Here is a 12,629-nt window from a genome sequence, read left to right as displayed (position 1 = left end):
GTTATGCCGGGAAGATTCATCGGGTTATGCCGGGAAGATTCATCGGGTTATGCCGGGAAGATTCATCGGGTTATGCCGGGAAGATTCATCGGGTTATGCCGGGAAGATTCATCGGGTTATGCCGGGAAGATTCATCGGGTTATGCCGGGAAGATTCATCGGGTTATGCCGGGAAGATTCATCGGGTTATGCCGGGAAGATTCATCGGGTTATGCCGGGAAGATTCATCGGGTTATGCCGGGAAGATTCATCGGGTTATGCAATCAAAGTGCATGAAAATATTATGGGAAACTTACCTTTGGCCGTTTTCTGCTGCAAGGCTATTTCAATGCTTGTGTGCTCCATTTCTTTGGGCTACACCCGCTTCATGCATGGCTGCTTTGGGTCGTACCTGTCTCAATTTCCTACACCAAGAAAACATTGTCAGTTTGGAAATGGCGGTTGGTTTTGGGGGCCTTGATCGTTCCAATTGCTTTGTCTTAGCCTGATTCTTGTTGACCAACTCTGCCATTGATGTGAAACCCTTTGGACTACTCAGACTTGCGTTCCCAGATTTGTGATGATTTGTCTTATAAGGCTTTGGTTTTTCCGTCCCATTCTGCTTGGGGATTTTATCAGGGAGACTCTATGGGGATTGGTACAAGAGGAAATTCCATGTGGATTTGTTTAATGCGAACTCTGTGAGGATTTTTTTTTTTTTTTATAACAAACTTGATGGGGATGTGCTGGGGTGGACTTCTTTGGGGAATTGTACGAGGGGAAACTCCATGGGGGATTTGTAACAAGGGACACCCTGTATGGATTTGTCGGTTTTGGAAACAAATCAACTACCATGGCAAGTCGGGATGGGACTGACGCGCCACTGAGGTCGTACATTTATTTGACTCTTGCCAAACGGAGCCCTGTAAAACCGGTCCTGCCACCTTTCTTCGCGATTATTACGGAATTAAAAGTTAGATCAAAAAGGAACTCAAAGAGAACTATGTAAAGGAAAACATATGAGTTTAAAGAGAAACGCCCCTTTCGGGGAGAAAAGAAGGACTTATCTGGAGTGTATGCCAGTTTCAAACTGACATGACATGCCTTTTGGACTGGATGCCCGGCCCCCGAGAACTTGCATTTCCTCATGAATCAAAACAGATCTATATTTTTCAAAGCCTGGGAATCTTGCCAGGACTTCCTGAGGTGGAATCATCTTTTTGGCCGACAACGCCCTTTGCGGGTTTTCGCTAGTCGACCTCTCTCATTTCTCTTCTTACTGTCGCCTGCTAGTACTCTTTGCGAGTTTTTACTAAACAAGCTCTCTCATTTTCAATTTCTCTTCTCGCATCGCCTCACGGTGCCCAAAGGTTTTCACCGACAAGACTCTCTTATCTTTATTCTCCTCATTTGTTGTATCGGACCCAAATAATTCCGTCTTCCTATTTTGGAATACTTCGTTGATGATCAGAAGGACTTGAAAAAGGTTTGGGGTGAAAAGAATTTGGATTGAACTACAACTTTGGAACCTTTTGGGTGGGATTATTGCTGAATCGTTATAACTTCTGCTCCAGTTTTACTTTCGGGGGGAATTCCTAGATTTTATTGTTGGTGTGACTGAACCCCAAGGAGAGGTTGCCTACGTATCCTTTCGGAATCAAGTCAAACGTAGTTCATACCTCAATCAATGTTTTGTTTTGTTTTGTTTTGTTTTTTTTTCTTTTTTTTTTTGTTTTTTTTTTTGATTTTTGTTGTTGTTTTTTTTTTCTTTTTCATTTCATTTTTTTTTTTCAATAGTAATTTCAGGTTCCAAAGAGGGTAATCAAAGAAGAGTAAACAGCTCAAATGGGTTTGCAAAGGGTTGATAGTGTTTGGGTAGCGAGAATGAAAGCCTTCGTCATCTCAAACTGTGCAAAGATATCGCCAGAGTGATTTAGACATATCACTGCACCTGCTTTCCAAGCAAGGCTGACGTTGTTTCTTTCGACGTCGCCCAGATACAAATGCTCTATTTGGTAACGTTTATCAATGACGTATGGATACCTCTCTTTTTGGTACAATTGCTCGTGACAAACCGCAGTTATTAAGGTTATCATTCTGTACGGGTCTAAACCCATTTACTTCTCTCAAAATCTGCTTTAGTGACGTACATTTTCTAAAACATGAACCAATTTTCTTTAGTTGTTCCTACTTTCCAAATTCTTTATATCTCAAATTTTGACTCATTATTTGAAGTCTGATCGAAGTTCTCGTGATCCGGGCATGAAGTCCGCAAACATGTCATGTTATTTAAAGCTGCATTCATCAGAATTGAAGAGAACACAAAAAGAAAACATAGAAGAAGAAAGTGAGTAATCAAGCATGATTTCATTTCTTGGCATTTTGGGGAAGATAGGGAAAAAGGTTGACATTCAGGAAATTAAAAAAAAAAACATGAAACTGAAGAAAAACATCTGAGTCACCCTCTGGGGTTACTTGTGATGCAAAGAAAGTGGCAAGACAGGTTCATTAGGGCTTCCGTTTGATCAAGAATGGCGTAGCCTTCTAGTTTTGAAACTAGGTGCTTGGTCCCATGTACGATACTTCAACGGTGCTAGTGCCCTCTCCTGGCTGGACCATGTGTATTTCGTATAGCTTTTCCCTTGTCGCCTCACATATTCCCTTGCTCTCGTCGAGCGGGGACACCTTATCATCTCCTTCTTTGTTGTATTTTGGTTCCTGTGGTATGCGTCTGACAAACACTGGCTCGTTCGGCCGAGGTTGTTTGATTGTCCCCCATACCATGGAGGCCTGCTTGAATACATCACTTATTCCTTTTTCTGGCTCCGGAGTTACCCTGGGTCCTTTTTCTGTATCAGCAATAGAGATTATGGCTTTAAGTGCCGGATTAACTTCCTCGTCTTCACAAATCATCCCAACTATCGGCCCGTTGTTATGGGCGGGCAACGGATTATTGGTCACATTTGGGACATCCTCGTCTCTCAACACAATCTTCCCTTGGTCTAACAGATTCTCCACAGCTTGTTTCAATGTCCAACAGTCGTTGGTGTCGTGCCCTTCTACCCCTGAATGGTATGCACATCTGACACCCCGCTGATATGATGGTGATCCCGGGTTCTGCCCGTTCGGTGGTATGGGCTGCAACAAATTCATTTGGACAAGCTTAGGGAATAGGGTGGAATAGGGTTCACCGATTGGTGTGTAGTTGGGTCTCCTGGGTGGTTCCCGAGGACGGAAATTATTTTGAGGAGGTCGAGGATTGTAGTGGTTTCGGTGAGGAGGCTGATTCCTAGGATGTGGGGCCTGCCCCCGATTGACTGGTTGTGTCCGCTGGATATAAGGCTGGGTGCTCATGACCATGTAGGGCTGAGGAGCGTAGGTCGCATTTTGGTGGGGGAAATACTGTTGCGAGGTTCTTTCCGAAGAACAAAGCCCGGGATTATGATATTCTCCCACCTCTGCCACTGTCATGGACGTTTCCTCTTTTTTCTTCCCTCTTGCCATTCCTCCAGACCCGCTTTGGACGGCTTGGGAGGTTGCCCTTATGGCTGCCTGACTCAAAATTCTTCCCGTTTTCAAACCGTTCTCCACCATCTCTCCAATCTTAATCGCTTCTGCGAAAGGCTTTCCCATTGCCGACATCATGTTTTGGAAATAGTCGGACTCTTGAGCCTGGAGAAAAGTAGTGACCATCTCTATCTCGTCCATGGAAGGTTTTACCCTTGACGCTTGCTCACGCCATTTGATGGCGTATTCTCTGAAACTTTCCGAGGGTTTCTTCTTTAAGTTTGACAAAGCATTTCTGTCTGGCGCGATGTCGATATTATATTGAAACTGCCCTACGAAGTCTCTGGCAAGATCATCCCATATATGCCAGCGAGATATGTCCTGGTCCATATACCATTCCGAAGCGATTCCCACCAAACTTTCTCCAAAATATGCCATTAGCAGCTCTTCTTTTCCGCCGGCTCCCCGCAATTGATTGCAGTATTTTTTAAGATGTGCAATGGGGTCACCGTGCCCATCGTATTTCTCGAACTTGGGGGTCTTGAAACCCGTTGGCAGGTGCACGTGAGGGAACATGCACAGGTCGGCGTAAGAGACGCTCTTTTGTCCGCTCAATCCTTGCATATTCTTCAGACATTGTTCAAGGCTTCTCATTCTCTTGGCAATCTCATTTTGTTCTACAACTTTGGGGTTCTGATCCTGCCCTGGTGCGAGCTCGCACTGAGGCGGTAGCGGATTAGTACTGGTAGCGAACCTAGTTGGTTCCATTGAGAACGATGGTGCGTGGAATGTGAAAGAAGAGGAGTCAAAGCTTGGCTTGTATATGGCAGGCTGTGCCGTAGCCGGGCAAGGCGATGCAGTAAAGATGTTCATGCTTGCATCAGTGGCCGACATTCGGGGATGAGGCTCAGAAGGTGATCCGGCAGAGAAGGCGGAGGTGGCTGGGTAACCAAATGGGGTAGCAGGGTAATTTATGGGGACATTAGAAGTCCCACTTGACCTGGAGAATAATTCAGGGAATCCGGGGATGACACTTGGCGGCTCTTTCCCATTGTTCCAGTCATCCAGCATTTCCAACATGCGGAGCCGTAGGATTCTATTTTCCTCCGCAGTTGCGGACTCAGGTGTGAGGACGGCTGGGATCGAGCTTTCCTCGGAAACAGAGATTGTTTGCAATGGAATTTCTGAAGACATTTCTACACTGCCTTTTGACCTGGTGAAGTAAGTGTGAGTACTACTTCTGGTCCTAACAACAGGTAGCTAAACACTTCTCCTTGACCTCGTGAAGTATGAGTGCGAGGCCAGATTTTCACCAAACCAACCGTCTTTCCAAAAACCCTGGATATACTCATCGACAAGCGCACGGTTAATTTGCAGCAAACAACAGATAGTTAATCTCACGTTGGGCATGATGCACCTATACAGTTAAGTGGATTACTATATGTTTGCTACGAGAGCATGCGTCATTCCGGCATTTTTCCTCGTATTAGTTCTTCCCCCTTTTTATTATTATTTTTTTTCTTTTTTTTTCTTTTATTTTGCAATAAAAGAAATGCGACCGGATCCGATGAGGATTGCCTACGTATCACGATGTCTACGTGAATCAGATCATTACGTAGTTCGAAACTAACAAAAATAAAGAAGCAAGTGCTCATTTAGCATAGGGCTCAAAAGATTTGGCTATTCTTTGTTTATTTACTTATAATTTTTTTTTTCATTATTTATATTTTGAAAGGAATACTTTAAAGAAGAAAGAAAATCTTGTTTATTTTGATTTTTGTTTTATTTTATTATTTTTTAAAAGAAAGACTTCTAAAAATTTATTTGTTTTTGAATTGAATTCTGGAAATTTATTAAGAAAAGAAAATATGTTCGGTTGGTTTTTTTTTTCTTTGTTTTGTTTTACCTTTTCTACGGAAGAAAGAATGTATATTATGTTGCCCCTTAAATTTGAAAAAGGGACTTTTATGAAAATGATGTGAAATTCTGAGTTTTATTTATTTACAAAATCACCTCTAAAGAAAAATCCTAATATTTCGAAATTATATATTTTTTATATATATTTTTTTTATTTTTAAAAAAAACATTTTACAAAAGCGAGACTAAAGCAAAGAGCATTTTATTTTGGATTTTTTTTGCTGGTTTTTAATTCTTATTATTTCACATGAAAGACTTCAGAAAGAAAGAGACTATTTTTATTTGGAGTTTGAGAAAACTTCTAAATTATTTTCTGTTTCTTTTCTTTTTATGTTTTCTAAGGAAAAATTTATAAAGAAAGAACTAAAGGGAAATATATATTTTTTGATTTTGAAAATTGGGGCCGGAACCGATGAGGTTTGCCTACGTATCTCACATCCGGTGAGAATCAGACCCGCGTAGTTCGGTCCAATTAACCGAATTATTTTAGAACAAAACTCTTTCCTTTTCAACAAACAACTTTCCAAAAAGACTATTTTTCTATCTTTTGTTGTTTTTTTTCTTAGTAAATAAAACATTTTCACCTTTTATTATTGCAAAATTTCAACAGCGTTTTGACGGTAATTGGGCATTGCTATTTTTCAAAGTAGAAAATTAGTCCTATACACTGATATATTTTTTTATTTTCAAATACTCCAAAAGTCAGGTAACATGCATGTCCGAGACAAATAAATGCGCGGAAACAAATAGGATGCAACAAGATGGTCTTTTCATTTCAGGTTGCTAGTCCTAGACGGACCCAACCCCTGTGTTGAGTCCCCTAAGTCAAATGCAACATGATGCAAATAAGCGTTCCTACTAGGGATCCGGCATGAAGTCGAGTTATACTAGGTTTAAACCTTGGTATTTGTTCTAGACTGTGTACCCGAGCGGACAACTCGAGTCGAGGAGGGGCAACTTACCGGGAACCAAAAGGCCGTCCGGCTTCGTAACTTATCCGTCCTCTTTCTTATTTCGGGTATTGACACTAACAGAATAGGGAGTCTCGACCAGCGAGCTTCTCCCCGGAGGTGAAGAGAGAAGGGTTTCGGCACAGTTTATATACAGTTCAGATAATATCAAAGCGGTAAAAGACAACATTTAGCACGTTATGTCAAAACATGTAATATATATCAGATAGTGAGGCCAAATACAACAATTATTCTAAGCTCGAATTCTTGAACCCTGAACCAGCGGTTCTGGGTCTAATTCTCCAGTAGCGGTTTTGTTATACTGGGTTTATAACATGGGTATATGTTCTAGACTGTGTACCCGAGCGGACAACTCGAGCCGAGGAGGGGGCTACGTACCGAGGACCCGCGAGATCGTCCGGCTTTGTAACTTGTCCGACCTCTTTCTTATTTCAGGTATTGACACTAACAGAATAGGGAGTCTCGACCAGCGAGCTTCTCCCCGGAGGTAAGAAGAGAAGAGTTTCAGCACAGTTTATATACAGTTCATATAATATCAAAGCGGTAAAAGACAACATTTAGCACATTATGCAAAAATATGTAATAAAGATCAGATAATAAAGCCAAATATAACAATTATTCTAAGCTCGAATTCTTGAACCCTGAACCAGTGGTTCTGGGTTCATGTTCCCCAGCGGATTAACTTTTTGTCACACCTCCTTTTGCGCGCCCGCCCCGAAGGGTTAAATGCGCGAGGGAGTTTTTCCAATTTAAGTGACAATATTCGAAATGGGATTATTTATTTAATTCAGAGTCGCCACTTGGGAAAGGTTTGGCTTTTGGTGTCCCAAGTCACCGGTTTATCTTGAATCCCAAATCGAGGAAATTTTCGACTTTTCCAAATGAAGTCTGCGAACCAGAAATTCTAAGTAAGGAATTCTGTTGACCCGAGGGAAGGTGTTAGGCACCCTCGAATCCCGTGGTTCTAGCACGGTCGCTTAAATTGTTATAATGACTAAATATCTGATTTAAATACATGTTGTGACTTATGTGCTTTTATTAAGTTTAAACCGCTTTTATTATTATCACTTATTTTTTATAGAATTGCAACGTCGTGAAAATGCATCTCGAACCACGTCACAATCAATGCACCCGTGATCGTCGACACATTTGGACTTCGTTGAGATTTGGATTTGGGTCACATCAATGTGCACCCGAATTTAAGAATATGATTTAATTAAGCCGCGCCTAGAGAGTCTAACGCGTTATTATTTTGTAGAAGGCCATGAAATTTATTAAATGGCCTATCCTGAATTCTAAATAATTATCATGGTTATTTATTGAGGGCCCCGCAATTTTACATTTTTTATTTGGCGAGGCTCATCTCTATTTTAGAAAGGATATCCTAAAGCGGCTACATTTCTAATGCATTTGTCTCTAAAACTAGAAGAAAAGGTACATGCTAATTCAATTATAAGCTTTTGCCTAATCTGGATTCTTATCAATTTCTGATTAATTATTTACAAAGTAGAGAAAACACTACACTTCAATGGAAAATTGCTTTAGTTTGACAGAAGAAATCCGCTTAGTCTAATGAAAATACGACACTTAATCCGAACAAACATCTTTAGGCCAAAGTTAGATTAACTTGCTTAAACAGGGTTGATAGAATTCCTTAGTGAAGAATACCCCCGATAACATTCAAAACTAATCCTATAAAGGCCTAAAGAAATCGAAAACCGGGCAGTTCAAAACCACATGATATTTGGATAGGTTTGATGGCCATTTGCCCTTACTTATTCAATACATGCTGAAAAAGTGAATTTAATTTTAACAATCACATTAAATAATTTCTCATTCCAAGAGTTCTGTTTACATCCTGTATGCTGCTAAACGAATCGAAGCCACAATTCAAATCAACATAGCACAAGCTTAATAATGTATTCTCTATCAGCTATAAACTACAATTTACATAAACTTAACAACATTTATGAAAAGGCAGTCAGTAAACGGGTGATTATAACTCCTTCAAATCTTTCTATTCATGCTTTTTCAATGTTACATTCAGCTACACCAATGTGAGACTTGAGATGTGTACCTGGAAACAACTGAAAATGCCAAAGAGAAGAGGAAGAAGATAGGGAAATCAGCAACAGCAGGAAACAAAATAGCAGCAGCAGCAGGGCAAGATAGCAGTAGCCAAATGACAGCAACACCCAGTGGAGTAGAATCACAACTCCAAGCAGACCAAACCAGTAGTAAACCGATAAAAAAACACTTGACTAAATAGACACAACTGGAACTTCTAAGAATCAGAATTGATTTTAACAAGTTGAACAACTGAAAACCCAAATAACAAATAGGAAGAAGCAATTTCTGATTGTAAATTGTATACTTTCTATCTCTTAACCTCCCTCTATCTGTGTTTTCCTAAAATCAGTTCTATCCTTTTCAATCCTCTCAGTCTAAATATCCTTCTATGTCTATTCTCTTTGTATGTCTTTCAGGCTCTCTCTTTTCTTCTCTCTCCCAGTCTATCAAATCCCTCCAGTGGTATCCCCTCTAATTCTGTCTCCTCCTCCTTCTATCAGCTGTATGTCTCCCTTTATAAGCCTCAGAACTATCTCTTTTAACAGCCTGTTTTCAGAATATCACCATGCCCCTCCCATGTGCCTTCCATTTTCAGTCCCACTTTAGCTAATTAAGTATTAAACCCCATTCACATTCCCTGGCAGATTCAACTTTTCCATTTTATTATCTAAAAGCAAGTATGGGCAGTAGAATATATCTGACAGCATATGCTGTCAAATTGTTTAAAACTTAACAAAAGCCTTTATGCAGGCCACAGGCTGTGCACAAAGCACATGAGGTGCACCAATGCACATGAGGTGCACCAGTGCAAATGCTGTGCAAGAGTGCACATGCCCTCCAATTCAGCATTTAAACCAAACATCCCTTTTACATTACTGATCCAAATCAACAGCTATAAGTAAACAAAATTGGTTCTTAATTGATTCAACAAATGTTCAACAGAAGCAAATCGATTTACTATGCTCAGACAGTTGAAACTAATTGACGACTCATGTCGACTCGACTATATTAGCATTAACATACACAATCGTAGCCAAAAATCAGACATTCAGAAGTATGGGACACATGACTCGACTTATACTGATTAAAACAGAATTGTACTTCGAGGAATCAGTTAGTTAGTACAAATTTGGAATACAACCAATACGCATGCCTTATCAGAATAGGAGGAGAGGGATTCAGACAAACACAGAGGTTCAAACAAAGTGGACAAACAAAAGTTGATAAAATTAAAACAAATATGAACAGTCTTTTAAAACAAATCACACGGACTAAAAACAAATAAAGGAAAAGAAAGCAGACTTACCTTAAAACTTGAAAAGTTTAACAGTTTGAACTCGGATTTGGACAAACTTTTATTAAGGCTGAATGGACTTTAATCGAAGTGTTTCTCAGATGAGAAACACTTTGATTGAAGTCCATTAGACCTTAATTTCTTCGGTTGAACCGGTATGAACCAGTGACGAAGGACACAAAACCTTCAAACTTAGATCTGGGATTCAGGCTTCCCTGATCAGATTCGGACCAAACCAAGTATGGTTTGGTCACGAGGGGGGTCCGGGGAGTGTCTGGTATGAAGCTGGGGTTGTTTGGTGTAGATCGAGTTTTGACTCGAATCTTCAAATGAAGATTCGAGGACCTGGGGGTGATTCGAACCATGGGGTTGGTAGATTTGGGTTCAGGATGGCATGGGGGTTCTATGGTGTTCAGGGCTAGGCCACCGGCGTTCATGCCGCCGGCTTTCATGGTGAAGAGTATAGGGGCGGCTCTAGGGTTTGTGGGTTTGGGTGAAGACGACGAGGCTGGGGTATTGGATAGGGGGGCAGGGTAAGGATCTAGGCTTATATAGTTAGTGGGTGGGTTGATCTCAACCGTTAGATCAATCTAGATCTACGGTTTGGATCTGATGGTCTTAAGTGAAACGGTGTCGTTTCAAGTGTTGAGGGTTGGGGTCGGTCCGGGTGAGACGGGTCGGGTTTATTGGTGGGTTATGGGGAATTGATCTTGGCCGTTGATCAATTCGAGATCAACGGCCCAGATCAACCGACTCAAACGACGTCGTTTGGACGTCCCAGGCATCAGGTGGCCTGGACCGGGCAGGCCTGGGTCTTGGGCTGTTTGTTTGGGCCAATTTTGTTAAAATTGGCCCAAGTCCGGAAGTCCTTTCTTTTTTTTTATTATTTTTTTTTATTTATTTCCTTTTTCTTATTTATTTTAAAACAAAACTAAGTAAAAAAAATCAAATTAAAATTAAATACACACTCAATACAATTATTTGCACACACACTAAAATATTTCAAAACAGGTACAGTCAAACCAAATAAAATCACGGACGAAAATGCCTATTCATGATTTCCTATTTAACGACCGGATTACGGTTTGAATTATGCAGGACACATATATTTTTTTGAATTTTATTTTAATAAAGTAAATAAATAAAAATGGGCCGAAGTCACAAATAGATCAACAAGGTGCCGCACAAAAATCCGAAATTGTACAGCAGGGCCAATTATTACTTTTTTATTTCTTTTTGGAGCGATTGTCGTGCGAAACAAAAATCACGTGCTCACAATCATCTATTTTCGTTCTTGTCAATGGGGGAAAACATAGTCTTTCAAACCTTCAAGAGGCATTAGGCAGAGAGACCCTATGTCTCCCTACCTATTCATTATGTGCATGGAAAGACGATCAAGATCTATTGATAAGGCAGTCCTACTTGACCAATGGCAGCCCATAAGTATAAGTAGGTCTGGACCAAAAATATCCCACCTCTTCTTTGCAGATGACCTAATCCTCTTTGCTAAAGCCAATGACAGGAACTGCAATACCATTCTTTCAATATTGCAGAACTTCAATGAGCAGTCAGGATAGAAAATCAATCTCACCAAATCAAGAGCCCTGTTTTCTCCAAACATTCCACAGGATGCCATACAGAACCTCTCCAATTCTCTGTCCATCAGGCACACAACATCCTTTGGGAAATACCTTGGATTTCCCATTCTCCACAAAAAACAAACATCTGCAGAATTTCAATTCATCATTGATAACATGCAATCCAAACTGGCTGGTTGGAAAACCAAATTCCTCAACATGGTTGGGAGAACAGTCTTGGCCAAAACTTCTTTGAACAACATTCCTAGCTATGTTATGTAGTACATCAATATGCGCACTAGAATTACCAATCAGATTGATAAAATACAAAGAAACTTTCATTGGGGAACCACCCCTGAAAGGAAAAAGTTACATCTGATTAATTGGGAGGTGGTTACTAAGACTAAGGCTTGGGGGTGGGGGGTTAGGACTCCAAAACACTAGTATCAAGAACAAAGCTTCCCTCACAAATCTTGAATAGAGGACCTATAAGAATACCAATAGTCTATGGGCTAGAGTTCTAATTCACAAACATTGCAACATGTCTAATAATGCTAGGTCAGTTAGGACCTTTAGATACCCTAGACACCCAAAAATTTCAATCTGGCAGGGCATCCTAAAGGGTTGGGAAATACGCAATAAAGCAAGTAGATTGGTAGTCCACAAAGGAAATACGGTCAGTTTCTTAAATGATACATGAATCCCTAATCAGCCAGCAATCAGACAGATGGTTGAGGGCCTATTAATCCAAAATGACCTAGATGTTATGGTTAGCTCAATCCACACCAAGGGAACTTGGGACACATCAGCTTTGTCCATTACCCTACCTCCAAGTATCATGAACATGTTAAACTCTATGTTCATTCCCCCTGTTACAACTAAGGATGACAACCTTATATGGAAGTTGACTCCTAATAGCCAGTTCTCAAAAAGTTCTGCTTACTCATTCCTAAGCAGGACTGCCACCAATATCCATTCTGGTGAGGAAGGCTCCTTCAAATGGATTTGGAAGCTGCAAGCCTCCAACAAAATCAAGCACTTCATCTGGCTTCTCACCCATAAGAGGCTCCCAACTAGGAGCTTCATCTACACTATAGGGATCAACTGTGACCCACATTATCCTTATTGTAACAATGGATAGGAAACCATTGCTCATATTTTCTTTGAATGCCCTAATGCTGTCCATTTCTGGAATGAAATTCTATCAAAATCTTCAAGGAATGGTCCACAAAATGCTCCAGTTTTCAATGACCATCAGTGGCAATCAACATGGAACTCTATCAAAAATGTCCCTTTCAACAACTATGTCCTTTGG

The sequence above is a fragment of the Nicotiana sylvestris genome, chromosome 6 (assembly GCF_000393655.2).
Source record: "Nicotiana sylvestris chromosome 6, ASM39365v2, whole genome shotgun sequence".
Lineage (NCBI taxonomy): Eukaryota > Viridiplantae > Streptophyta > Magnoliopsida > Solanales > Solanaceae > Nicotiana > Nicotiana sylvestris.
The sequence above is the reverse complement of the archived record's forward strand: the minus strand, read 5'-3'. Positions refer to the sequence as shown.